Source organism: Podarcis liolepis, assembly GCF_965112155.1.
Source record: "Podarcis liolepis genome assembly, chromosome: 8".
NCBI classification, from domain to species: domain Eukaryota; kingdom Metazoa; phylum Chordata; class Lepidosauria; order Squamata; family Lacertidae; genus Podarcis; species Podarcis liolepis.
The window spans coordinates 30,008,169-30,035,961 of NC_139560.1; the positions used below are offsets into that span (position 1 = coordinate 30,008,169).

The 27,793-nt window shown below is 44.2% G+C and overlaps 2 protein-coding genes and 1 long non-coding RNA gene across 8 annotated transcripts in view; 2 read left to right on the forward strand and 1 right to left on the reverse strand.

Annotated features, from left to right (window-relative positions):
- LOC310713449 overlaps positions 1-16,007 on the forward strand; it is a 44,444-nt gene extending 28,437 nt beyond the window's left edge. The window contains exons 2-3 of one of the 2 annotated variants that reach the window (XR_014529258.1): positions 7,981-8,267; positions 15,868-16,007. This is a non-coding gene — a long non-coding RNA (uncharacterized lncRNA). Of the gene's footprint in view, positions 1-7,980; positions 8,268-11,406; positions 11,632-15,867 lie in introns of those variants that run through there. The other variant, XR_014529259.1, reaches the window with a different exon arrangement.
- LOC310713404 (myelin P2 protein-like) overlaps positions 1-27,793 on the reverse strand; it is a 489,621-nt gene that overhangs the window by 125,408 nt on the left and 336,420 nt on the right. The gene's annotated exons all lie outside the window — the stretch shown is intronic.
- The window catches only part of PAG1 (phosphoprotein membrane anchor with glycosphingolipid microdomains 1), a 101,817-nt gene continuing 98,428 nt past the window's right edge, over positions 24,405-27,793 (forward strand). For all 5 annotated transcript variants that reach the window (XM_083517362.1, XM_083517364.1, XM_083517366.1 and 2 more), the window contains exon 1: positions 24,405-25,553. The gene's annotated coding sequence lies outside the window, so the exon portion shown is untranslated. The remainder of the gene's footprint in view (positions 25,554-27,793) is intronic.

A 27,793-nucleotide genomic window follows, 5' to 3' on the forward strand; every position in this document is an offset into this window, starting at 1 on the left:
CAGGTGCCAATTTGCCCAATGGATAAAAATTCCTACCTTGGGCAACCAAGGCACCCAACCGAAGTCCGTAGCAAGGTCAAAAGCATAAAATTGACCTAAAGGGAGGGTGGGCGGGTGATCCAATGAAAACAGGAAACTGAATGGGGCCTCAGTGCCGCCACGGCCGCTTAAACGTGGCTAAATCCCGCCCCCAAGCCAGCCCTATTGGCTGATTGAAGGGCTTGGTGCGGCAGCAGGGAGAGGCTGACGCAGGGGGCCGAATGCGCCCCCTGCTGACGCAGGAGCCGGCTCCCGCTCACAACGCCTCCCCTCTGGAAGGAGGAGAGGTCTTGTTAAAGCTAAGCCCCAATTTTACCCACTTGAAACCTTCTGACATTTTGGCAAAGATTTAGGACATAATATCCAAATGGAAGACTGGGGAAAATTATGGAAAGTGAATTTAAAATTTACTGATTGTATATTGTTAAAGGAGAATTATATGAAAATGATGTATAGATGGTATATTACACCTGTAAAAATAGCAAAGATGTATAGAACAGGCTCCAATAAGTGTTGGAAATGTAAAGAAGAAGAGGGCACTTTTTTCATATGTGGTGGAATTGCAAAATAATTAAACATTTCTGGGAAATGATTTATAACGAAATGAAAAAAATGGCTAAGATAACTTTTGTTAAGAGACCAGAAGCTTTCTTACTAGGCATTTCAGGACAAGATTTGCCAAAAGAGAAGAAGAAACTCTTTATGTATGCCACAACCATGGGTAGGATGTTGCTAGCCCAAAGATGGAAAAGCGACTAAATACCAACTAAAGAACAATGGCAAGAAAAATTGATGGAATATGCTGAAACTAACTGAAAGACTTAGGGACAAAGACAATAGAGATTTTTAAAAAGATTGGGAACCATTCATGAGGTATTTACAGAAGCAATGTAAAGAAATGAACTCACTAGAAGGGTTTGAGTAAAGACTTACAATTAACAAAATACAGAAATGATAAAGATGATGTTAAAATGATAAGAGAATAACAACATTTGATATAAAGAACTTAATATGAAGATATAATATAGCAAGCAGGGGAAGTTATTATGTTAAAAACCAGAAGAGGAAGTTGAGGGAAGTCGGGAGGAAGTGGGGAAGTTGGAGAATTGTATACTTTTTATGTAATATGAAATGTTATTATTATGATTAAAAATGTGAAACTTAATAAAAACTAATTAAAAAGAAAAAAGAAACCTTCTGACATTTTGATCTAGCTCTTCCTCTATTCCCAGATATGTAGATCTGGTGGTAGTTTATCATGAAAGAAAGGTACTTTGTTCATGCCCCAATCACCTTTTTAATTACAGTGGACGCTCGGATTGCGAACGTGATCCGTGCGGGATGCACATTTGCAACCCACAGCGTTCACAACCCGCAGCTGTGCATCTGTGCATGCGCGGGTTGCGACCCTGCGCTTCTGCACATGCACAAAGCGCGATTTAATGCTTCTGCACATGCGCGACCGCCAAAACCTGGAAGTAACCCATTCCCATACTTCCGGGTTTCGGCGGCCCGTAACCCAAAAAAAATGCAACCTGAAGCATCTGTAACCCGAGGGATGACTGTATTACTTTACATATCTGTGGCATGCAACCAGCCGTTAATTTAGTGGTCACTTACACATCTCCCCAAAAAGAGAAAATACATCAAAAGGGGATGAGGACAAAAGAGGATACAGATTTGTATAAGTATAGGTGTAAATTTAGAAATAAGTACTATAATGTTAAGTAGGAAGACAGTATATCACACCACATCATCTAGGTGTGTGCTCAGTCTGTTGTCTAGGTGCTAACCATTGATGGGCAACTTTAAGGCTCCTGTTCTCTCTCTCCTTATGCTTCTTTATTTTTATATTGGACAGTGCTTCAAAGAGAGGGTTGTCCTCCGTCAAGCAGGCCACTCCACTGCCATACACTGATGCCAGGTTCTGCAGCATTGGCTGAAAAGAAGCTCTGGAGTTAATCAATACTAATTCATGTGCCTGGTTGAGTATTTAAAGTGGCTTAGAATAGTGCGTACGCTCTAAAATTATGCACACTTGCAACCATTGGGAGGGATTCAAAGGGGATTAAATATTGTATCGTGCTTAACTCCCATTAATTTCAATGCTGCACAAAGAGGCTGTATGGTGCACTTCCTCTAGATTGCACACAGTGGACACAATCCAGCAAAGGCTGATCATGATGAGCACAGCAAACCTAACCCTAACCTGGAGGAACAGGGCAAAGCTACAGATTGGCCACTGCATCCCAAGCCCTTTTGCTGGTGCTGGCTAGGGAAGAAGGTAGAGTTGTTGGGGCTTCACCCCCCCCCCGTTGTGTTAGCTCCATGATGGCCTACCTGACTGCCCTGAAAATTGAGCCCCACAGGGCTTTGGATCTAGTGGAGTCCATGTTTCCTGCCCTGCTGCCCCAAAGCAGTCCATTTCAGGACTTTCTCCTGGCTACTAGCAGTGGCTACCAGCTGACAGTGGCTTCCTACCTGCCAGGATGAATCTCAGGGTAGTCTTCTCTGCTGGTCAATGGAAAAGTGAACTACCATTCACCAACCTAAACCCCATCTCCACCACCAATAGTAGAGTGGTTAGGGCTGTGTTCCAGTACAATTAAAATCAACTAAATTTATCCTGTGCACGCTTACTTTGAATGAAATGGAATTTGCTTGTCATCTCATGATGAAGTTGGATGCTTTGCTCCATTGTTTCTAGTAGAAAAAGGGTTCTGGCTACCTTTTGTTTACTACCTACGAATTTTTGATTTAATCTATGGAAAGTGAGTCACAAGACTAACTGGTATTGAAGCCATTGTATGTAGACTTCTCCATCTCCATTATTGCTCCTGATAATAAGCACACTTGAACAAAAATTGCTGCTGGGAAGCCGTGAGTCTGTTCTGTGATCCTTTCCTGATACCATCTGTTCCTGAGCTTCATGTACTTAATTACATCACAACCTGTAATTAAATCAAACTCTCATGCGATCTGCATAGATGGCCAGTGGAGATCTTCCTTTTCTCATCTGGTGCTTGAGCAGGATGGCATAAGTGTCTTGTGCAGCTGTGGTTGAAAGGGAGCTGTGTCGAAACCAGGCAGGCTGTCATTCTGTATTTATCCATCTTTGCCCACAGAGGTAGGTTTCGGGATATGAAAAAAAATCCAAGTAGATTAAAAGCAAGAAACCATCGACTGAAACTGGGAGAGGAAACCTCCAAGAGGCTGTTAAATAAACCCAGTGCATATTTCAGAGCAGAATAATTTGGGTCGAGATTTACACAGCTCAAGGATATCTCCCAAAAAGGAGAAACTACTACTGCAGAGAGCCACCCAATGGCTAAATTAGAGGCCTGGAGGGAATATGGACAGTGGCAAATGGAGAAATCCCAGTTGCTGTCTGGATAATGACAAATCCCTAGCTGGCAGATGTTGGAGCTTGCTGAACAGTAATGAAGGGAAGGGTGATTATTACATCCCTCCTTTGTACTGTTCTTTTGGACAATTATCAAGAATAGATTTATTGGAATAAAGCAAGTTAATGCTATGTTCAGTGTAAAACCCCAAGGTCAAATCTTAATCTCAGCTATGTTGCTGAGTGTCTAGAACAACGGTCAGACACAGATAAAGTTATTCCTGGCTTATGCTTTTGGAAAGATGCTCTTCCTCATCTGAAATCTGTCATGCGCATTTTCCAATGTAGGTAGGTAGGCAGGCAGAAAGAAAGAAAGAAAGAAAGAAAGAAAGAAAGAAAGAAAGAAAGAAAGAGATTTTAAATAAATTTCTGCCTTCTTAGAAAAAGGTTCAATTAGTAATCTATGAGGGAAATACTGTTAGTGTAGTAAACAATGACAGCTTGCATCTTCAGCAGCTGTAGGAAGGCGAAGACCTTAGCTCAATGGTAGAACATCTGCTTTGCGTGCAGAAGGTCCCAGGTTCAATCCCTAGCATCTCCAGGTAGAGCTTGGATAGACCCTCTCTGAAATCCAAGAGAGTTCCTGCTGCTCAGGGTACATAGACCAACCGTCTGGCTCTGTGAAGAAGCGGCTTCCTATGTTAGGAAGATGATGCATTTGTCTTCTACAGACAGGTTTCAGAGAAATAGAACAGCTCTGCTATTTCTTACTAGACTTCAGTTCTGCTATCCTATTGCATCCTGTTTATTAGACTACCAGTCCAGGCTGCTGGGCTAGAAGGGTTTCAGTCCTGATGTAGCCACCACTCAAAGATAACAGATGCTATGGCTTGGGGCAAGGTGGGAAATCCCTGATTTTGCAACTTGAACTTGTAATGCAGTTTGGATCAGTATTTTGTGACACTTTCCCCACATTCCTCAGGAAGAGCTCAGAGCAGCTCACAGATGGTTTCCAAGAGATCCTGCTTCTATCCAGACAACTTTCAAAGCCTGACCTGCTTTGCTTCAGCAGTAGAGCAGCACCCTGTGACTTCAAGTCATGCTTCTCTGGATCAGCAGTGAAGCAGTTAACCATTTTTTATATCAAAGTTGTAGCATTTAGTTGTTTTAAGGTTAAATCCTCTTTTCTCTCCCTTGGGATTAAATAGATTTCAGATCTGCCCAGTATGGTATGACAGGCTGTCTGCAGACAAAGGCTGGCCTTGCTTCTTGAGGGTTAACACTTTAGGGTGAGTTTTTAAACAGAGTGTTTTAAACAAAGATTTCGAAGTATAAGATTTAAAATTGTCCTAAATCTTCTGGGATCATAGTATTGTAGAGTGGGAAGGGACACTGAGGATCATCTAATCCAGGCTTCCTCAACCTCAGCCTTCCAGATGTTTTTGGCCTACAACTCCCATGATCCCTAGGTAGCAGGACCAGTGGTCAGGGATGATGGGAATTGTAGTCTCAAAACATCTGGAGGGCCGAGATTGAGGAAGCCTGACTAATCCAACCCCTGCAATACAGGAATATGCAGCTGGCCCATACGGGAATCAAACCTACAACCTGGACATTATCAGCACCGCACTCTAACCTACTGAACTATTCTATTCCCTTGTTTTTAAGACACATCATGTTACCATACAGGCGCAGTTTTAGGGCGATCACACTGGTATTTCGATATAATTTAGGAGTTACCTCACTGAGAAGGGAAGGTGAAGAGCAACCTTCTTAAAAATGCACCAGGCCAAGTGACCTCATCTTAGGTGCCCTCATCTTATGAAGGCTGATGCCTTCATCTTAGCAGGCTGATGCTCAAATGCAGAAGTAACGTCTTGAAGAATCAACAAAGCCCTGCAGTTTAAATCTGATGCGATCATACTTGATCCACAACATGTTTGTGGTATTTAAATATAAGGCCAGAGTCTATATTGCACATATGCTGAAAATTAATCTTAATGCTGAAGTGAAATGCTTTTATGGGTCGATGGCTGTCCTCGCCACCATATGCTAAAAGCCGTATGTTCTAAAAGACAAGCACTATAGCACCTAAAAGTGATCCATCTATAAAGATGTTTTAATTCATTGCTGCCCTTTGATCACCAGTTCTGTAAAGGTGAAACCTGGAACAAGGTGGTTTTTGAAAATAATTTCACGAAGCCATGACAGTACAGTTTTCATAACTGCTAACTGCTCTGATCACTTTCAGAGTAAGGTGTTCATTCTCACAAATCAGACCCAGGTCCCCAATAATAACTAACTGTCCCATGCATCATGGTGGCTTTTCCATGTTATTTTAAAGAAATAGAATCTGTTCCCATAGGATGCATTTAGAGAACTTCAGTTTAACTCCCAAATTATAACAAATGAAGGCCTTTCCACTCTCGCTGTCTCCACCCCTTGCAAGTTGCATGAGTAAATTATGCATTGATACAATGAGATGTCCCAAGCAAGAAACAGCCATTGGGAGAGCACAATGGGCCCTTGAGAAGAGCTCTTTTAGCACTTTTTCCAAGTCAGTCACAACCCAGCTGTTACCATCTGCCAACGAGAGAGTTTGGCAGGAGCATTTTTCAAATGTCTGCCAAAAACCAATCTGTTGGAGAGAGGGAGGGAGGGAGAGAATAGTCCTCAAGCTACATTTCCTTAAGATATGAGAAAGTTTGTATAACTGAGAACAATTGACAATATTGGCCATCAGGACAGAACTTTAGGGCAGAAGTCTTTGGCCCCACTCAATATAATGTGGAGGAGTCCTTCCAATGTTGTATATCACACATTTAAGTGAGTTAAATAATACACATTACTATCTGCTGGGAAGAACAATTGGGATGCACCCAGCTAAGTTTTTCTGAGAGCAGACCCATTTAAATCAATGCACCTAATTTAGTCATGCCCATTAATTTTACTGAGTCTGCTCTAGGTAGGGCTAACACTGAATAAAACTTATTAATTTCAGAGTCAAAAGTGAGCTAAATGGACTATTGAGGTTAGCTGCATTTTAATCACACAGCCCTTAGGCTGTTTGAAAATTATGAACTAAGGAAGTAACAATATATAGAGGCGATTATATTTCTCCACCTGTGTGCACACCAGCAAGGAAAAATAAGAAAACTGTAGGAAATGTTTTTAATTTATCATAAATGTTACAGAACTCAAAATGTTCTTGATTTACTTCTATCTCTCCTCAATGCATGTGGACAGATTCACCTCAGAGAAAGTCCAGTCCATTTTAATGTGCAAGCAGGTGTAAATGTGCAGTTCTACTGGTACAGTTCAAAAAATCACGTACTGTAATACAGAAGTTGCATTCCATTAGCTGATATAAAAAGTGACTGACCATTGTCTGAAAAGAGTATTACAGTGGTACCTCAAGTTAAGAACTTAATTCGTTCTGGAGGTCCATTCTTAACCTGCAACTGTTCTTAACCTGAAGCACCACTTTAGCTAATGGGGCCTCCTGCTGCTGCTGCGCTGCCAGAGCACGATTTCTGTTCTCATCCTGAAGCAAAGTTCTTAACCCGAGGTAATATTTCTGGGTTAGCAGAGTCTGTAACCTGAAGTGTATGTAACCTGAAGCGTATGTAACCTGAGGTACCACTGTATAGGCTTCCGTAGAACCCCAACTCTGAAGTTACTCATTTCTCCTCCCTCTGCCTGATATATATATATTGGTACATATTCTTGGGTTATAGAGCAGCATACAAATGCTGGAATACCCATGCTAGAACCACAGGTTGTCCCCTACGTAAGGTTGGGTTACAGGGTCCCTGCATCTCTAATGGGCTGAAAGGACCAAGGAAGTCCATGCCACTCCTGCAAATGTACCTTTGTTATGCGCTGCAAAAAGCACTGATACAAGAGCATTGACGCTTCCTGCTGCAATGCCACTTACAATACTGATTGCTATGAAAAGGCAACTTTTAGGGTTTCATTATTACTAATCAGCAGTCAAAAACGTTTCCGTTCCAAGTGGTTAGTGCTGTTCTATTTGCAGAAGAGAAACTGGGTATTTAAAGCATCTGATCTTGAAAGAAATTGCTTCCTTTCCCCACCCTTTCTTTATGCTGCCTTGGCTGCAGCTTGAGACCCCATTTAACAACAGCTTTGACTTATTTATAGCATTTCTTTGCATATTTAAATGGGGCTTTCCATATGGTGTGAGTACAGGCACCAAACAGTGTAGCAATTAACTGACAATGAGATTGATCTTCACAATGGCTCCCAAATAAAGGGAGAGACTACTTAATGATCTCAAATGCTCCGAGATACTGAAAATTGTGTTTGAATTGTGGAGCCTCTGTCATTTCCTAGTCTGGTGTTTGATTGTTTGAAACCTCAGAATATTTGCTATGTACTTCTTGAAATTCAATTTATGTGAATGGAACGTTGGTGGTAAACCTGGATACTCAGCGGTTTTCTTCTAGACACACTATCCTATATGCCTAACAGAGCATGATCTACAGGCTGCATTTGCATCTTAATTCAATGAACCATGGCAAAAAAATAGCTTCTTTCTTGTATAGTACAACTTGTATGTTTCTTTTTCTGCACAGAATGGACTCCCTGCAAGCAGTGGAAGTCACATCTTGCAAACTCCCAACTTGGTCAACGGAGCTTGTGGAGATAAGGAACTTGGCCTACCAAGCTGAAAAGGTCCCTCCATCCCAATCTAGGTGCCAGATTGGCTCTGCCAGTGTGTTTGCACTGTGCCAACCTCCTCACTGTTTCCCTCTCCTGGTATGGAACAGCAATCCACCTGTTGGGAAGGGAACCATAGCTCAGGAACAGAGCATTAGCTTTGCATGTAGAAGGTTCCAAAGTCAATCCTTGGCATCTCCAGGTAAGACAGAGAAAGACTCTAGGTGTGAAACCCTGGAGAGCCACTATATGTCAGTCTCAACAATACTGAACTAGATAGCTCAAGGGTCTCAGTGTATGTCATCTTCCTATATTACCATACTCTGCCCCATCTGGTAAGCCATTTCTGGTTGTGCATGTTCTAGGTTCAACCTTTAGTTAATGTATGGCAAAAATAAGGTCCAGTGCACCTCATCAGGGTGTCAAATGAACTCTGCACACCCTGGAACATGCACCAGAATTTTCCTGCAACGTGCAAGAGTTACACTATAGCTATGCAGTGGTTCAGTGTAGAAGGGTTTCCTGAAGATGTAGAGGTTGCTAGCCAGCAATATAATGTATTTCCTCTAGTAGGCTAACAAAGTTCATAATAATTCTATCCGCCTTAGCCTCTAGTCACTGTGACCACCAGTGTTCCTTTCAAACATTGCATCCTAATCCTTGCTGAGATCTTTTCTTTGCCAGCTTGGAGATACCGGTACATTAGATTAGAAAAAATATTGATAAATGTAAGAGTAATCATAGCCTATGAATTTGGGAGAGGCTCTAATGTAAGGCTAGGCTCATTATTCAGGCTGATCCTTAATAACATTTAATGGCTTGTATGTCATGGGCTCTGATAGTGCACAACAATGCTTGCCGTATAAAAAAGTCCTCAAATTTCTCCTTGTAAGTTTAGAGCCTTACTACCACACAATTATGTATGCAAACTGGGTCCTTTAAAGTATTTTATTTGCCATGCACACCAAAAATAGAATATTCTTCCAAAAAAAATGTACAGCTTGCCAAGATTTTTTTTCTTTCACAGGCTTATTCACTGGCAGGTGGCTAATTAGTACTAATTATTTCTCTATAGCATTTTCTGTTTTAATGTTTTGTAAGCTGCTTAGGCATGATGAGATGAGAAAGGATATACATTTTGAAATAAGCATATTAAGACATGCAAAGTGCTTTTCGGTCTTTTTAGTGCTGTCGCCTTCACGGCAAACTCGTGTGGCAGATCACTTATATTATTCCCATACTGCAAATAGGGAGGGGAAGATTGAGAGTGCATGACTTGCTGAAGATCACACAGTGGCCTTTTGAGAAGTAAGCCGTGCTCAGAAATAAACCGTGACGTACTGTTAATGAGCAGGGTGTATGCTGCTCAATTGCTCCTGCTCTGCTAGGACCAGCCCTACCATTAGGCAAAGTGAGGTGACTGCACTACAGACCCCAAATGTCTCCTGAAGAACGTAAGAAGAGCCTGCTGGACCAGGTCGATGGCCCATTTAGTCCAGCACTCTGCTCTCACAGTAGACAACAAGAAGCCTATGGGAAGCCTACAGTCAGGATCTGAGCACAATAGCACTCTCACCTCCTATGTTTCCCATCAGCTGGTATTCAGAAGCATACAGCCTCTGACAGCATATAGCCACCAAACACAGCAGCCACTGATCACCTGATCCATAAATTTGTCTAAACCTCTGTTAAAGCCATCCAACATGGCGGCCTTCACTGCCTCTAGTGGCAGCAGGTGCACTGTGTGAAGACGTGCTGTCTTTTGTCTGTGCTGTCTGCCACAATACCAGATTTATCATCACGTGCAGAGCAGTCTTGGTGGCTTGTTCCTCCCAGACAACCACAAACAGTTAAAGCCAAGAACAAACCTTGCTGGCTTGCTCTTGTGGTTTGTTGAAGAGAGGAAGATAGCATGAACACCAGCTGACAGGTAACACTCCTCGTTCGTTTCTCCTGGAGGCAGGGCAGGGCAGTGGATCAATGTGCACCAATTGTGGGAAGTGACTGTTTATTTCTGACTGTGATTTATCTTTATGCGCAAGCCAGGCTGAGGAGAGCAACGGCCACCCATTATGCAACAAACACATCTGCTGTCTTCCCAACAGTGGAGAAGTGTTTCTTGCAGCAAACACATAAAGTGTGACAAAGGACATATGCATATGTATTATTAAGCACTTGTGTGTATGGAACTAAAGGTAAAGGTACCCCTGACCGTTAGGTCCAGTCGCGGACGACTCTGGGGTTGCGGTGCTCAGCTCGCCTTATAGGCCAAGCGAGCCGGCGTTTGTCCGCAGACAGCTTCTGGGTCATGTGGCCAGCATGGCTAAGATGCTTCTAGTGAACCAAAGCGGCACACGGAAATGCCGTTTACCTTCCCGCCGGAGCAGTACCTATTTATCTACTTGCACTAGCATGCTTTTGAACTGCTAGGTTGGCAGGAGCTGGGACCGAACAACAGGAGCTCACTGTCGAACTGCTGACCTTATGATCGACAAGCCCTAGGCTCTGTGGTTTAGACCAGTGTTTCCCAACCTTTTTTGGGCAAAGGCACACTTGTTTGATGAAAAAAATCTCGAGGCACACCACCATTACAGCCCCGTGACGTCAGCGCGCAGCGTCACGCTGGGAGGGACGCACAAAAGTGTAAGTTTCAATTTTTTTCCCTCCCCCTTGCCGGGGAACCTCCAAGCTTTGGGGGTGGGGGGGAGGAGGCAGCAAAGCGAGGGACTGAGGGACGGCGGCAGCTGAGGCGGTGGCGGCTGTTGTGGTGGTGGCGGCGATAGCGGGCGGAGGAGGGGGCAGCGGGGCCGAGGTGGCCGGCGGCGGTGGGGGAGGCGGCGGTGGGTGGAGCAGGAGGGCGGCCGAGGCCGGTGAGGGAGTAGGGTTGCCCGGGGCTTGAGGAGCCGTCGCCGGGAGTTGCTGCTGCTGTTGTTGCTGCTGCTGCCCGGACATGCCGGCCTCCTCCTCGTCCGCTGTCTTGCGCTCCTCCCTTTTGCGCGCGCTGCCCCGCCGCCGCCCCATTGGCCGGGTCCTGTCAGCTGATCCTGTGTTATTTCCTCTGTGTGTGTGTGAGGGGAGAATGGAGAGAGAAACCTCGGCACCACCACCGCGGAGCCGCCCCTGGCTCAACGCGGATCCTCGCCGCCGCCGCCCCGCCTCTCGCCGCCCGACTCACCCGCCTCCCTCCCACAGCACACCAGGCAACGTCTCGCGGCACACTAGTGTGCCGCGGAACACCGGTTGGGAAACACTGGTTTAGACCACAGCGCCACCCGCTTCCCTGTGTATCGAACTAGGGACATGTTTATTTCTTTCATTCAAAGCCTGTGTTTCTTCGACAGAACTGAAGGGGGAATACATGGAGTGGCCAATTTGCCACCCTCAAGGCACTGAACAGACCCAGAACCTTCACAAGGGTGTGGTGTCACATGCCTGGAACCACACAGTTGCCATCCAAACATATTGCTGTGGAGCTGCCCTAAGGTTAGAGTCTACATAGTATTTGAACACAGTGTGTTTCGACTGGGCCTGCTGAACATCACAGGCAATGCTTTATTCCACTGGGTGACATTGGTCCTGGTTAGAAGTGTGACTACTACCCCTTTTAGGACATGGTCAGATAACATGCTGGGGCAACATGGAATTTCTGTCTAGTCACTAAAGAAGAATGTATCCTAAGTAGAATGAGGATTTGACAGATGTGCTGAAGCCACAAACCTTATCATGAGGCAAACTGATGCAGCTGCCTTGGGTGGCAGAATCCCACGGGCAGCTCTCCTGCAGGCGCACTGTTTGCCCCTTCTTCTTCTTCTTCTTCTTCTTCTTCTTCTTCTTCTTCTTCTGCTGCTGCTGCTGCTGCTGCTGCTGCTGCTGGAAAAGCAGTGGTGGTGGCAGCTTCCAGTGATACCTTGTGAAAATGCAACAAGATCTCACGAGATCTTGCCGGAATGATCACTTCACTTCCAAAAGTGAAGATCCGGACACAAAAGTTGTTGAGCTTTTCTTTCTCTCTCCTCCCCCCCAAAGTGATAGGCAAAACTAGTTTTTATTTATTTGAAGGAAAAGGTTGGCTAGGTGTTAATATTGGGTGTGTTTATTTATTTATGTATTTACTTTTTTAAAAAACACAAATTAAAATTGCATATTCATAATTTGTTTTCATCGAGCTTTGCAGATCCATATAGACAATCTCAGTTTTAAAACACTACCGCTATCTTCTTCGCTTGGGATTCCAGTAGAAAGCCTTGACACTAGTTTTTTTCCCCCTTTAAAAGTATTATTTTCATTCTTTCATTTCTGTATTTCCAAAAAAGGAAAAACATTCAAGATGACTAATGAAAGTAAAAATCAGACAGCTTTGGGGTTGGCTTGAGACTAAGTCATGATTAGAATTGCTGTTGGCATCCGTCTGTCTCAGGAGATGAAGAGTGTGCCTTCAGGGGTGAAGTCAAGCCATTGGGGAGTTACAGCACCTGCTGTGGCTGTAGAGACTGAAAAAGCTGGGACAGATGAAGGAGTACGGTTGTGCTGATGCAAATGTACCATGGCATTTCTTCTTTCTGAGCTTCTCTAGGTGGTCATTCCTCTACTGGTCATTGCTGAAGATACACAACCTGGTTGAGTAAACCCAGTAAATTTCAGTGGATTAAGTAAGCATGACTAAGGCTGGACCTAACCTTTAAAATTTACCAGTAATGGCATCAAAACAATAAAACCCTCAGTTAGACTGTTTTTAAGCAATCCAATCACCATATTTAGTGTCCGTGTTCCTTAGATACATTTAAATACTTTATTTCTATGAAAGAAGGTCATTATGTCATTGTGAACTTTGAAGCCGAGTGTGTATACGTAAGCTGAGCTGTGAAAATATGTAGACATACGTGGGTAGCGCTGTGGGTTAAGCCACAGAGCCTAGGACTTGCCGACCAGAAGGTCAGTGGTTTGAATCCCCACGACGGGGTGAGCTCCCGTTGCTCAGTCCCACCTCCTGCTCACCTAGCAGTTCGAAAGCACGTCAGAGTGCAAGTAGATAAATAGGTACTGCTCCGGTGGGAAGGTAAACGGCGTTTCTGTGAGCTGCTCTGGTTCACCAGAAGCAGCTTAGTCATGCTGGCCACATGACCCAGAAGCTGTACGCCGGCTCCCTCAGCCAATAAAGCAAGATGAGCACTGCCAACCCCAGAGTTGGTCACGACTGGACCTCATGGTCAGGGGTCCCTTTACCTTTACCTTACAGACCAGTAACACGCAATCCACTGAACTGGGTCATTTTGGGGACAGGAACAGAGAGGGCAAGGTAATCCGGCTACATCTCCCTCTTTTGTCTTGACAAGAACTTAGGTAAAAGGCATTTTGTTACTTGAGGGGATGGAGCCTCCAATTTAATCTGTAGGAAAGAATAGGTTGCAATGCCTTTTCCCACCTGTTGGGTCTAAAACAGCCATCCCACCTTGATGCCTTCCAGATGCAATTGTGCTACAGCTTCCATCGTCCCTGACTATTGACCATGCTGGCTGAAGCTAAAGGGAGCAAGTCCACAATATCTGGAGGGCACCATAAAGCTATTTTAAATAGTTGGGTGCAAATCCCTTTAGAATTATACCTAGTCTGTGATTAGATAGCACAGCAGGTGACTAGGAGCATTGGTAAATTTGCTCCAGCATTTTTTTTTACTGCTTGACAGATCAGATGTTTGTGAACAGGCTGTCTGGTTTTAATGGATTACTATTTATCATTCTCTGATAATAAAAAAAATCCCACTCTTACCCTGTCTGTAAGCAGGGTTGTTTCTTTCCATTGTTTGATAAGAACCAGCTCTTTAGGCTCAGCAAATGAGAGACCCAGGAGTGGGGTAGATGGCAGCGTTACTGCTTTCTCCCCTTTTTAATGCTTTCTTTCTTGTCTTTCTCAGCAGAAAGCTACATCTGAACATTAATGGCCACAATCAGTTTGGGTTCATTTCACTTGGCAGGTGGGCCATTAATTGAAATATGAAATAGGAATTCTGAAGATCTATTTTTAATCTGCCCCTCAGGCAGACTTTGATGTGTTTCCAAGTATTCTGGCTAGACTGCTATAATGGACTCACATCACAGCCATTTTCCTCTGTTCAAAGGTACACACAAACAAACACAAAAACCACGCACACACACACACACACATAAACAGACACAAAAACAAAACAGGCACACAACTTGTCAGCAATTCAGCATTCTCCACACAAGGTAATTCTGTGGCTTGTTTTTAATTTGCCTTAAATGACAGCAGAAAATGTATAACTATAGATAGGCTTAGTTTATTAGCTCATGCAACATCTCTGAAAAAAGGGTGTTGTCAAAAGAAGGAAACATTTGGAGGGATAAAGGGAAGGAACAAATGAAATCCTTCAGACAAAGTGGGATGCCAGTGATGGCTCCATAGAAAAATATTGAGGGAATGGGAGGCAAATGGGAAAGGAAAGGTAGAGCTCATCCTCTCAGAATCTCTTATTTTAAAGCTTCTCAAATATTATCTTAATACGTCACAATAATATTCATAGCCTAAAAATATTTCCTTAGAAGTAACACTGATATCAGTAAGATTTCTATTCAGGTGAGTTTGTTATAGGATTATATCCTTGCAACATGATCCTGTGTGGGTCTACGCAGAAGCAAGCTGCACCACGTTGAGTGGACTTATTCCTAAGTGTGTACAGAATTGTATCTTTCACTTAAATCCTAATTCAAGTTTCTAGGTTTTTCTGAGTAGTTTTATAAAATTTATGTATGTTCTCAATGTACTGCTAAAGATTGATCCACTAACTCAGAAACACTGACCCTGAGTGGAGTAGTTTGGAACCCAATTCCCCCCAATTTTCTGGTTTATCTCTGTATTGGTTTAACCCAAATTTACAGTGGGGGAGAAGCAAAACTGGTGTTGTTTGAGAGTGATGTCATGTGGACCATGCAAGTTAAATAGGAAGCCAAACAGATACAATCACACAATAAACTCCAGTCTGGACAAGCCTTCAAATAATTCAGCCTGCAGGTTAGGACAGACTTTTACAGCTTGCATGCCACATACCACCACAAGCCAAGTGTGGTGGCCCATCAAACTTTAATAAAACTAATGTTTTTGCTTCCCTTCTGACAGTTTTAAAAACAAGGTGTTAACCCAGAAACTGGTAGATCACAGGAGATAGTTGGTAGGCTGCTTTCAACTTAGTGGATCTGGATTGTTTATTATTTATTTTAAAAATGTATACCCTGCTTTTCCCCTCCAACAAAGGAGTTGGTTAAAGTGGCTTACAAACAGAAATAATCTAACCATTAAAGCACTAAATACAGCAGCAAAATACAAATAGTAGCACCTACGTTCAATTCTTCATGGAATTGCTGGCAATATGCAAATAAAGAGGAAGATGAGCTAATCTCTTGGGGACGTGATATGAGGTGCCACCACTAAGAGGACCCTCTTGCCCATTGTCATCAAACCTTGCCTCAGAAGGTGTATACAAGAGGGGTGCAGCAGATAGATATAGATATAGATATAGATATAGATATAGATATAGATATAGATATAGATATAGATATAGATATAGATATAGATATAGATATAGATATAGATATAGATATAGATATAGATAGTTAAGTTTTATAATTAGGAACAGTAAAGAATAATACAAACAATAATTTAAAATAAATGATATTAGTAAATAAGCGCAGACAGTACATTCTGTATAGTTAGCATAAAAAGGAGTCACATCAAACCTGTAAAGAATTAAAAGACACTGCTAACACAAATACCCTTTATTCATTTTGCAGGGGAAGTGAGCTGTTCAGTCAACAGACAGAAGTTTATGGAGCTCCGTGAGTTTCTCCTTATTCTATTAACCACAACATTATAAAGGCTGTGGGAGGCAATCATTATCATATTCCTAAGCAATAAAGTTGTCCTAGACTGATAGAAATTTGTCTTTACTCTTTCGACTTCCAGAAGATCTCAATTTATAAGTTACTTTTTGTAGTAGGGCTGCTTCCCATACCTTTATATACCAGTAAAAAATAGCTGTCCCAACAGCTGATGTTTAATGAAAAGATGGGCTCTCTTAACTTCAGGTAACTCGGTCCCAAGCTGCTTAGGGTATTCCATTCAATGGTGAGGCTTCTCTGAAACTTAACTTTGATGCTAGAAGCTCTCGAGATAAATCTTGACAGTTGAAGGGCTTGGCCTCAAGGCAGGCCAGTTTTCAAATGGAAATACTAAATTTAGCAATCCATAAGCACTTGGCATTAAAGAAGACAAAGAGCCAACAGTGATTGGTTCATTTAGATTGCCAGTCTTGTCTGGCAGAATTTATTTTGCACACATCAGCCATAATGCACTTTGTCATTGATTTGAGAAATGAATTCCCCTGCATGAAGCTATCCAGTTTTTCTGAAGTTTTTTTTTTTTTTTTAGGCTGCAAGAGAGCTATATAAGATATATTTGCTAGTGGCAATTTCATTCTGGTACAATGAAGCAGGTCCCTCCTAACAACTTGCACATCTTTGCCAAGGCCCATTGAGTTCACCAATCACTTGTATGGATGAACTTTAAGAAAAATGGCCAAGAGTTTCCCCCTATTTCTCTAGCTCTAATCTTGCAGCAGTAGCATTATGGCATCAGCTGTCCAGACATAATAGATTTGGTGGGAACCTTGCTAGAGAAAGCAAAGGCTGTTGACCTTTGAAAATATTTGTTGATTTTGGAAATAGCAAGATGCTCATGCTGGTCACTTTTAAAGGAGTATCTGAGCACTTATGTGTTAAAGACCAACCTTTAAAGCAGATGTGGGAGAACCTTTGACCTTCCAGTTGTTGCAGAAACTACAACTCCATCAGCCCTGGCAAGCATGGCCCATGGCCAGAGATGATGAGATTTATAGTTCAGCAACATCCAAAATGCCAAAGGATTTCCACACCTGCTTTAAAGAGTTTTAAAAAATAATAGAACTCTGAGGCTTTGGTGATGATGGAAAATTGCATCCAGATACAACAACGTCATCATGGATATTGTTAATAAATAATCAATCATGCAGCCACCTTTAGTCACAGTGTATAAAGCTCAGTAAGATAAAGCATTGGGACGCAGGTGGCACTGTGGGTAAAACCTCAGCACCTAGGACTTGCCGATCGCATGGTCGGCGGTTCGAATCCCCGTGGCGGAGTGAGTTCCCGTCTTTCGGTCCCAGCTCCTGCCCACCTAGCAGTTCGAAAGCACCCTTAAGTGCAAGTAGATAAATAGGTACCGCTTTATAGCAGGAAGGTAAACGGTGTTTCCGTGTTGTTCTGCGCTGGTGCTGGCTCGCCAGAGCAGCTTCGTCACGCTGGCCACGTGACCCGGAAGTGTCTCTGGACAGCGCTGGCTCCTGGCCTCTTAAGTGAGATGAGCGCAAACCCTAGAGTCGGACACGACTGGCCCGTACGGGCAGGGGTACCTTTACCTTTTTAAGATAAAGCAGTTGCAGACTTTATGTTGGATGGAAGGTCTTTTATTCTGGAAGGAATCTAATATTATGCAAGTTGACTTTTGCTTGCACAATGGGGCTTCACCTTCCTCTCCCTCCCCAAAAATGCACCCCCAAAATCTGCTTAAAGGGGTCCCTCAAGCCTCTGGAGATTTTAAGGGCATGTGTGTATAGGTGGGTGCCCCGTGCTTTATTAACTGAATTCCATTCTGTACACGCACAGAGTGCCTTGTTCTAAGTACACTTATACAACTCTGTCCTTAGCAAGCTGCAGAAAAGGGATGTCTCTTCCCCAAAGCTTCCTGTCAGGAGTTCTGTTAGGGACCATGAGCCCTTGGTCTTTTGTCCTAAGCCCCAGATCTCCTATTCCTTTACCTCTTTTTTATTTAAAAAAAATGCATAGGAGACCATTCCATCCCGTATCACTTCACTAAGCCACAAAGGTTTAAAAATCTTTAGGCCTATGAACATGCTTAAATAAGACCTTAAGACACTTAAGCCATAAACTGAAAAAACACTCATGGTTTGGCCTTTCAGTAAACTCCTTAATTGTGATCATGGAACTTTTGACAGCTAGAATGCTATTGCTCTGCTAGACCCACACTTTGATAGAAAATTTCATAACCCTTCACTACATACCAGTTTCCAGCTCTGTGATTAACCCTTCTTCTGCAGAGGAACATTGGACATCTCCTTGTGTGTAAACAAAAATGTGATCAAAATGTGCACCCTTGCTCCCCAGATTCATGTAAAGGGATGTGAAAATCTTTCGATTTTGGTTCCTCACAGAATTGATTTACCGGTACCATTAGCTGTAAACCACAGGACAGATCTTGGCTACAGCCCATGGCTATGCTGGAGAGAGCTAAACCACAAAACCAGGTATGAATGACAGGCTAAACCAAACTATGGCTTAGATTAGCTCAACAGCAGAACAACTAGGGAGGGGGGAAAGTGGCTGCAACTTCCTCTCCTGGAGCCTACATGTTGATGCTAAGCAATGGATTTGGCTTAGCGTGATGTGCAAACCAGGCCACAGCTCTGAAAAAAATTCTTAATCTGATGTCCCAGTCCTTGATATGTTTCATAACAACCACAGAAGAACAGCTAAAACAGAACACTGCTCTGGAATAAGCCTCTGCAGCATAGACAGAAGCACACGTGCTACTTCATTGTTGTGCTAGCAAGTCGTTTGGGAATTAACCACAAATTGAGAATTGCTGGGCTGCTAGAATATTCATAAGAACATTGAACAGCTTTTATGCAAGATGGGCCATATGGTAGGCTTCTGCACCTTCTACAGATATAAACACACACTTCCAACCTCATAAGCAAGCACGTGTTGTCGGTCGCTTTCCAGCAAAAGAACCTAAGAGAACTGCACAAATCTGTCCCTGCACTGTGTCATTTGGTAGCCTGTAGGTGGGAGTCAGCTAAGGGTAGACCCACTCAGGGTAGACCCACTGAATTTAATGAGTATGACTAAGGTCCATTCATTTCATTGTGTCTACTCTGAATGGAACTTAGTTGACTACCATCCTTGCCATTGTGCTATCTTCTAGATGTCGGAGGAGTCTAATACCCATTAGAGTATGTTGGAGATGGTAGCTGTCATCCTGCAACATCTGGGAGACACAATGGTAATGACCCTTGATGGATGGTGTAAAAAAACCCCCACACACCTCCAAGTAGTGTTTATTTTAGCCCTAAGTTGTCCACAGAGCTCAGAACTGGGAAGCAAAGATTTCACCTTCCCTCATAGGGAGGCTTTTTGTTTTTGTTTATTTTGGCAAGGGTGAGGTGCTGGCCAAGTGCTTGCAAAGCCTTACATAACACAATAGTATGTGAGCTAATGCCATACAGGTGAACTTTGCCACTTCAGGCATGTTTCCAGTGCACTGATTGTCACAGAGAGCCTTGAGCATCTGATGAGTGCAAGAAGCACATGCCCAATGGAACACACCAGCATGAAAATTTAATTTATTTTATCCACTGTATGCATATTATAACATTTATTTATTGCATCCATGTACCACTTTTTTTCTCCAAGTTCAAGGTGGTGTACATGGATCTCTCCCTCCTCAATTTATCCGCACAACAACCCTGTTAGGCTGAGAGGCAGTGACTAGCCCAAGGTCACCCAGTGAACTTCATGGCTCAGCAGGGATTTGAACCCCGGTCTCCCAAGTCCTAGTCCAATCACTATGCCACACTGCAGGGAGACTGCTTATAAGCAATAATGATATAATTCAATGGTATGAAGTGAGTCAGGGTAAGCAGAGAGGACAGGCTGATCCCATATTTGCAGTTTAGTCTAACATTGCTATCCTTTGTTCACTGGAGCATCCAGACTACTCCATTGCCAATGAATTGCATTCCACAGCTTCTCCTCCCATGATTCAACCAATAGATCTGCCATTATTTATTTCAAAGAACCTCAAAAGCTTTTTATTTGTGCTGGCATTTGGTAGTTGTGTTGATCCAAAATGCAGGGCATTAGCAGCTATGTCTAACTTCTCTCTATGCCTGCAAAGAAGATATATTTTGCTTGCTTCTTAGTGCCCTGAGCCATGGACATCTAGAAACTTAAAAATAAATACATACATACATTATACATTTTCTTGTCTGTTCAGATGTGACAAGGAAGTGGCATGTGGGACATCACCAAAATCCTGTGTCTAAAAAATAAAAAAAGCACTGAGAAGCCAATAAGAAGCAACTTAATTACACTAGAAGTGATAAAGATTTTCCTAACTTACAACATTGTTTGAAACGTGCATTTAAAACAGGACCTATCTTCTCCTTTAGGGTATTTCAATTATTGCTCCTTTCAGATTTGCCACATTAACTTTTCAGCATCATATAAGCCTGATAGGGTACATCTTTGTTTCCTTATTTCTTTTCAATTAGTCGGTATCATTTATCACCCTGATAAAAACTTGTAACGGCTGTTTCTCTCCTGCTTTTCTTTGCGTTATAAGAGCCCTAGGGCTAATTAAGGCACTGATCCTGAAACAAAGCTCTTTAAACTTTATTGCCAGGAACAGTCAGATTGAATTGGCAGTATAGTGAAGTGTGCATATACCTATTTACAAGGTCAGGTTGCTACCAAAACTTTTTATTCTTTGTTATATAATAATGCATTAATCTGGAGGGGGGAAAGTATAGATAGATACAAAAAACCCTACTCTTGTTGCCCACCTCCATCCATCCACCTCTCGCTGGGACTACCAGCTGCCATAGCACTGATATCTTATGAATCTGATATCCTTTGGCCTTAAGTTTGAAGGCAAAGAATGGATTCTGATGGGTAGCCACCATCATTTCCATTGTGGACGGGCCGTGGCTTAGTGGTAGAGTATCTGTTTTGTATGCAGAAGGTGCCAGGTTCAATCCCTGGCTTGGGAGAGAATCCTGCCTGAAACCCTATAGAGCCAGTGTAGACAATACTAAGCTAGATAGGCTAATGATCTCACTTGGTATAAGGCAGCTTCCTATGTTGCTGTGATTCACTGCCTTTGCTTCCCCCCGGACATGCAGGGCTCCCTTCTTACTTGGGAAGCAGCAGTGAGGAATGCATGGGGCTGATTCCCAGATGCCCAAGGGAAATGACAGCGGATATTCCCCCACAATGACACTATCTCAGCCAGCACAATCAACTCTCTGTCTTTAATTCTAAGTTAAAGGGCCAGGGGGTCTGAAGGCTGAAGATTAACCCAGAGAGCTGAGCCTACAACCTGTCATAGCCTCTCTCTCATGCACGAGCTGCCTCAGTACAGTGGTACCTTGGGTTACAAACACCTCGGGTTACAAACACTACGGGTTACAGACTCTACTAACCTGGAAGTAGTACCTCGGGTTAAGAACAGAAATCACGTGCTGGCTGAGCGGCGGCAGCGGGAGGCCCCATTAGCTAAAGTGGTACCTCAGGTTAAGAATGGTTTCAGGTTAAGAATGGACCTCCGTAACGAATTAAGTTTGTAAGCAGAGGTGCCACTGTATTGTGTAGTTTCTTCTCAGGCTTTCATCTAGGATCAATGGGGAAACCCCCAAGGGAGTGGAATGACCAGTGTCATGGGAGGCAAGGCACAGGAAAGTACTGCTCTGGGGTGCTTTTCAGAGGAGATGATGGTGTCAGCTGCTGAAGCATTGGGGTGATGATTGATCAACCCTCCTTGATCTGGCAGATGAGGGAGGTGAAAATGAAGCAGAGAGAAGGAGTGGAGAACCTTTGGTCCTCCAGATGCTGCTAAACTACAACTCCTATCCATCCCAGCAAGCCTGGGCAATGGCCCAGGATAATGGGTGTTGTAGTTTAGCAAAATCTGGAGGCCAAAGCTTCTACACCCTGAGCACAGAGGAAACTGGAGAATGAGTAAGAAAAGCAAGCAGAGGCTGCATATGTCTTTTCTTTTAAGGCGTTCCTACTTTACACTGTTTAAATGATAAGACTTGCATTTGTTTTGTTTGCATTTGGTTGTTTGCATTTCTAATTAAAAAACTGAACTTGCATTTCATCTGGCTGAATATTTTTTGTTAAATCTCAGTATGTTTTGCAAGTTGAACCTATGCAGTCAATTCAAAGGTGAATTTATTTTGCTTGCTTGTTTCCAGGAAACTATATGCATAAGATTGCAGTCATGATGATCTTAATAAGTTGGGCATTATGCCACATGCTGCTGCTGTTGATGATATAATAATGGATAAACACAAACGTCTGCATTTTTGGATTCTCTTTGGGGGTATGACTGTGGGAGCTGTCATGATGAGTCCTGCACTTCAACATTTACTGTTACACCACTGGGAGTGACAAATTGCAGGCTGAGCTAAAGCTAGTTGGAGAAAAGCTTTGTGCATTTAAGTGAGTCCCAGTGCGGCTGCTGGTGTAGTTGCAGTGTCAGGCAAAAAAGTCATTAGATTTGCAACCCTATGCCTACTTACCAGGGGGGAAGTGATCCACATTGAACTAAACCAGGCTTGCTTCTGATGCTTGCAATGTATAGACTTGCAATGCTGGAGAGCATAGTGATGCAGTTGCTTTAAGAAAACACATGTGGAAATTCAATAACCATTTTAATTGTGCATATATGCATGCAAGATTAACTTTAGGGTGCAGGATGGATGGATGGCTTCTTTGAATTCTGTATAGTTGCTTGCATTTTATTGGAAATGTATTTAAAAATTGGAATGTAATAAACTTGAAACAAATTCTACCAAAGTGCATGTACTTTAGATAACTCATTATTTTTATTGAGGCAGAATTCCAAACATTTGACAGTTGGCTCGTGAAACAGGGCAGTTTTGCATTCAGTGTTGGGGGCTCATTTTCTCCCTGGTGGTGCTCTCTGCCATGCACAGAAGTGCCTAAGGGAAAGAAAATATCCAGTTCTATTTTTAGCCGCACACCTTGGAATACCTTGCCAACAAAAAGCAGCCCAGTAGCATTTTCAAATCGTAGCCTCAGTTAAGCTAGAAAATAACAGGTCTCTTTCATTTTGCCGCCTGGCTTTTCTTCTGAATTAGAGCCAAAAGAGGTTTAACACAGCAATCCTTAGCATGATTACTCAGAATTAAGCCCCTCCGAGTTGTATGGCTGCTGATCCAACTGTCCATCCAGCTTTATTAAAATGTTACTTAATTACACATTATTTATATGATTCATTTTGCAGGTCTGGGAATCACTCCCACATCTGCCTACAGATTGTATCTGTGTATAACTCTCTCACACCCTTGTGAATTCACTTTTGAGAAAGGCTCATGGCAAGTTCTTAAATCCACATCTGCTGTTTGATAGCTGCAAGATCAAGTAGCAAATATGCAGTGTAACATGGCTGGCATAGTCCCATGGTACTATACTGGAAACCGAGAAGAAAAACGTACTAGAAGAAAGGGAAATCCTCTAGTGGCAGAGGCACATTTTTTGCACATCAGTCTTCTGAACTCTGCTACTCTGAGCTGATGATTTTCTTATTTTACAGCCTCACCTATCAATGATCAACAGGGACACCACCATGTTCCTCCTGTAGCTAATTCTGAAACTCTGTAGTAATTACTCTGGGAGGATGCACCTTCTGCTTCCCATCATGGCAAGGAGATAGAGCAACATGGCCTCTAGCTATAGGCTATGGAAGGAACAACTGCTGTAATGCTTGCTTGCTTCTACTCTCTCTACTCGTTTTTAACATAGCTGCAACACTTCCAAAATGGTAGGTGCTTTGTGATGACAGTACAAATAAATGCATCAGGAGGTTTGTCCACAACTGCGAGAAAGCTTGCTGGGGACAGAGTTTGAACTTTTTCTTTTCACAGCGAGTTAAACCATCTCCCAGTTGGGGAACAGGGCCTCTCCACCGCTTGAGGAATGACAGGCAGTGCCTTTTCCATTTAGGTTATTGTTGTTGTTTTGTTGTTTAGTCGTGTCCGACTCTTCGTGACCCCATGGACCAGAGCACGCCAGGCACTCCTGTCTTCCACTGCCTCCCGCAGTTTGGTCAAACTCATGCTGGTAGCTTTGAGAACACTGTCCAACCATCTGGTCCTCTGTCGTCCCCTTCTCCTTGTGCCCTCCATCTTTCCCACAATCAGGGTCTTTTCCAGGGAGTTTTCTCTTCTCATGAGGTGGCCAAAGTATTGGAGCCTCAGCTTCAGGATCTGTCCTTCCAGTGAGCACTCAGGGCTGATTTCCTTAAGAATGGAGAGGTTTGATCTTCTTGCAGTCCATGGGACTCTCAAGAATCTCCTCCGGCACCATAATTCAAAAGCAATTTAGGTAGACTGCAGTAATCCATACTCTTGAGGCACGGTGCAATCTAGATCTCCATTGACTTCGCGTCACTCGGGGACGCAGCACTGCCCGGTTGCGCTCTATTTAATCACCTAAATGTACAGTATACAAAGAGAATAATGCCTAAAAGCACGTGACCCTGGATTATCCGCAGGTCACCACGACGCCCCCGACGTCTCGCCCCACTGACCCACTAAATGCCGCCGCCCTCGTCTGCCAGGCTGAGGACCTGGCAATCCCTTCGGTGTGTGTGCGTGTACCTGCCTCGCTCTCGTCAGACGAGCTCCATTTGCCCACCTCCCTCCCACAGCAACAGCAGGCGTCTCTGGAAGGCTTCGGGCATTGTGAACGTTGACCCGACTGAAAGTTGAGGAGAGGGTCAGCGCTCCTCCTCCTCCGCGCACGTCTGAACGCGGCGACTCGCGTTATCGAAGGCGACACGGTGCAGCGTGAGGGGGCCGTTGAGTGGAGAGGGAAACGAAAGCAGGCAGGACACCGGCGAGAGAGAGAGAGCGAGAGAGCAGGGGCTGGCTAAGCTGCGGGCCAGGGAATCGGGCAGAATCCTCTCAGGGGGGCCAGAAAGGTGCCTGCAGCCTCGGCTGGAATGCCTCCTCCCTCGCCATTTGGCCGCCGCCAGCAGCGCCTGTGGTGTTGAGCCTCGCCGAGCTGGGCTCATGCGCATTGCCGGCGATGCTCGCGCGCTGCCCTCTCCGGCGCCACTTCTGCTCCTCCTCTCGCTGCTGCCGCTGCTGTTTCTCTCTCTCTCCTCCTCGCCTGTGTGAGGGACTCCCTGAACTAGAAGCTGCTCGCTCTGGGGCTGCCTCTTTCTCCCTCAGCCCTGCGCCTCCCTTGCCACCGGGAAGCCTTTTTTGTGTTTGTTCTTTGCGACGTATTGCTTCCCCCCTCCCTCCCTCCATTGCGCTTTCCCACGCGCACCACCTCCCCGCCCGCGCTCCCCATTCTTCTCTTCTCTTCTCAGCCAAGCTGAGGCGAGGGAAAGTGGGGCGCTGTGGGCTCGACGCTGCTGCCAGGACCGGCTCGTTTGGACTCGGCGCCTCAGCCGGCTGCCTTTCGGAGCGTGGGGTCCTCACTCAGCCTTAGCGCTGCAGTGCGCGAAGCCGCCGGCAGGGGCGCGGCACCTGGAAGGATCAGAAAAAGCTCCCCAGCTCCAAAGAGGGAAGACTCTGCTGCCACTGCCCGAGGGACCTGCCTCTCTGGTAAGTGGAGAAAAAAAGGGTCGCAGCCTTGACTGTGTGATGCGGGAGAAACTGCAACGCTGAACTCTTCCCGGAAAGCCGAAAGTGTAGGGGAAGGAGGTGGTGGGGGTGCCTAGCTGCGGATAGCCAGCAGTGTGGACAGTGCACTCTGCAGATGCTCAGAGGCACTGCTTTCATGCCCTGACGCTGGTTTGGCAGAAGTGACTCTGTCGGTGAATATAGGGACCCAGGATGGGATCTCTGCTGAAATTAAAGCCCTAAAACAGGTGGAAGGGGAGATAATGTCAACTTTCAAGGGTGGGCTGAGCTCCTAAATGGAGGGTGGAAGGGATAAAGAGCAGTACTCTGAGAGGCAGGAGGAGAGCACAAATAGCCTGGGAATAACAGGCTGATAAAAGATCCATAATCTATTTCATTCCTAAGGGATCTCGCGGATTTGCCGTTTCTGCTGCGTGATAATGTTTCTAAACCAGTGTTTGGGGGACTGCAGCTTTTAGGCTGTGATTCAAAGAGCAGATGCAGCCTTATCCTAGTTATACTTTTTGAGAAGCATCTCCCACGATATTAAGTGGCATTTGCGGTCCCAAGTCAGCCTGCCTAGGACTGCAGCAGCATTACTTGGATTGAAGAAAGTTCCATGGAAATAACTGCGACAGCTTGCAAGTTAGAAGTGTTTTAGGATTGTGGTGCTGGGTAATCGACATCAGCTTGCGTTTGTGGCAGCAGCAGGCTGTGTGTGACGATGTGTAGTGGTTTTATGTTCCATCTCAGCTCGCTGGGTGGTCTAGGGCAAATCTCAGTTTAAGTTAAAGTGAAGGAAGGGATAAATGAGATAAGAATTGTAAACATACTTGTGGCTGAGAGGCACTTTGGAATGTGGAATAATAATATTGCAGTGAGAGGGGCAGCTGTAGTCAAGGGGAGAGAAACAGGCTGCAAAGCTATTTTCATTTGCCAGGAATTCAACTCAGGGAGGCTTACTTTTGAGTAGGCATGTACAGGATTCCACTGGATGAGAGGCATGCATGGCGCAATATCTACAGAAGCTAGCTGACCAGCCTCAGATCGCTTGGTCTCATAGTCTCTGTTTTTGTTTAGGTGCCAAAAATTAGCATCAAAATTCTAAAATCAGATTGCATCCTTTAAGCTTTCCAAGTTTGCATTCTTACTTGGAAGTAGCAACATGAGAAGTCTAGCAGTAGTGGTTATGCATTGGGGTGTCAGCTGTTTGATAGCAGTTTTTGTCTGTGATCTCATGCAATGCAATCAGCTTCAATGGAACTATCTCTGAGTAGTTTGTCGGTTGCGATACAAGCAGCTGGGGTCTGTAGTGACATTTAAACTGGGAAGTTCGGATGGGGCAGAGACTTCATTAGTAAGGACGAAAAGCCATACTGAAGCGAGAAAAGGAGCATGTGATGAGAATAAGTGGGTGTACATAGCCAGCCTGTGCAATTTACTCTAGCACTGTGGGATTATTCACTTCCAGATTATCTGATCATAGATCATGTGGCACCTAATGGATTGCTGCCAAGTCTGAATAACCAGTTGCAAAGGAGCTCTCCTTGATCGGGTGTTTTCTATACCAGTCTCTTCCATTTCACATTTTTGTTAACTAATCCCAAGTGTGCTCAGGATTTTGGGGTGGTGGAGAAATTTGATTCAGTTTGCATTCAAAGGCAAATTTGCCCAATTTCTAAAACAATATGCAAATTGAAACACAACAATCCTTCCAAATTTGTGTCATTTGTGTTGTGGGCTGGCCGAGTTCGAATGATGCGGAATGGGGTGCAGAGTTTGCTGAGGACCCAGGGGAAGGCTCCAGCAGGGACCAGAGATCTGCTGGAATTGGAGCAACTTGATAGTGAGGATTTTTTTTTGGGGGGGGGGGAGTCCCTTCAACTTGGTCTCTCACCTTACCTGACTCCATGATGAGAGCCATGAACCCCACCTCCTTCTCCTTCTCCTCCGTCCTCATCTTCCTCTTCACAGCCACCAGCGTTTTGGTGCCTGTTGTGCCACCTGCCCTGGTGCTGTCAGATGCTCACCCATTTCTCAGGGGGCAGAGACACCAAGAGGTACAGAGAAGGAGAGAACAGATGGTTCCACCTACTAGGCATAGTGAGAAAGTGTAGTAAGACTTGCTGCACTAAGTTGAGCCTGCCCCATTTCTCTATATGGGATAGCAAGGGTGTGTTTCAGTGCTGGATCAACATCTGAAACTCTGGGAGTTAGATATT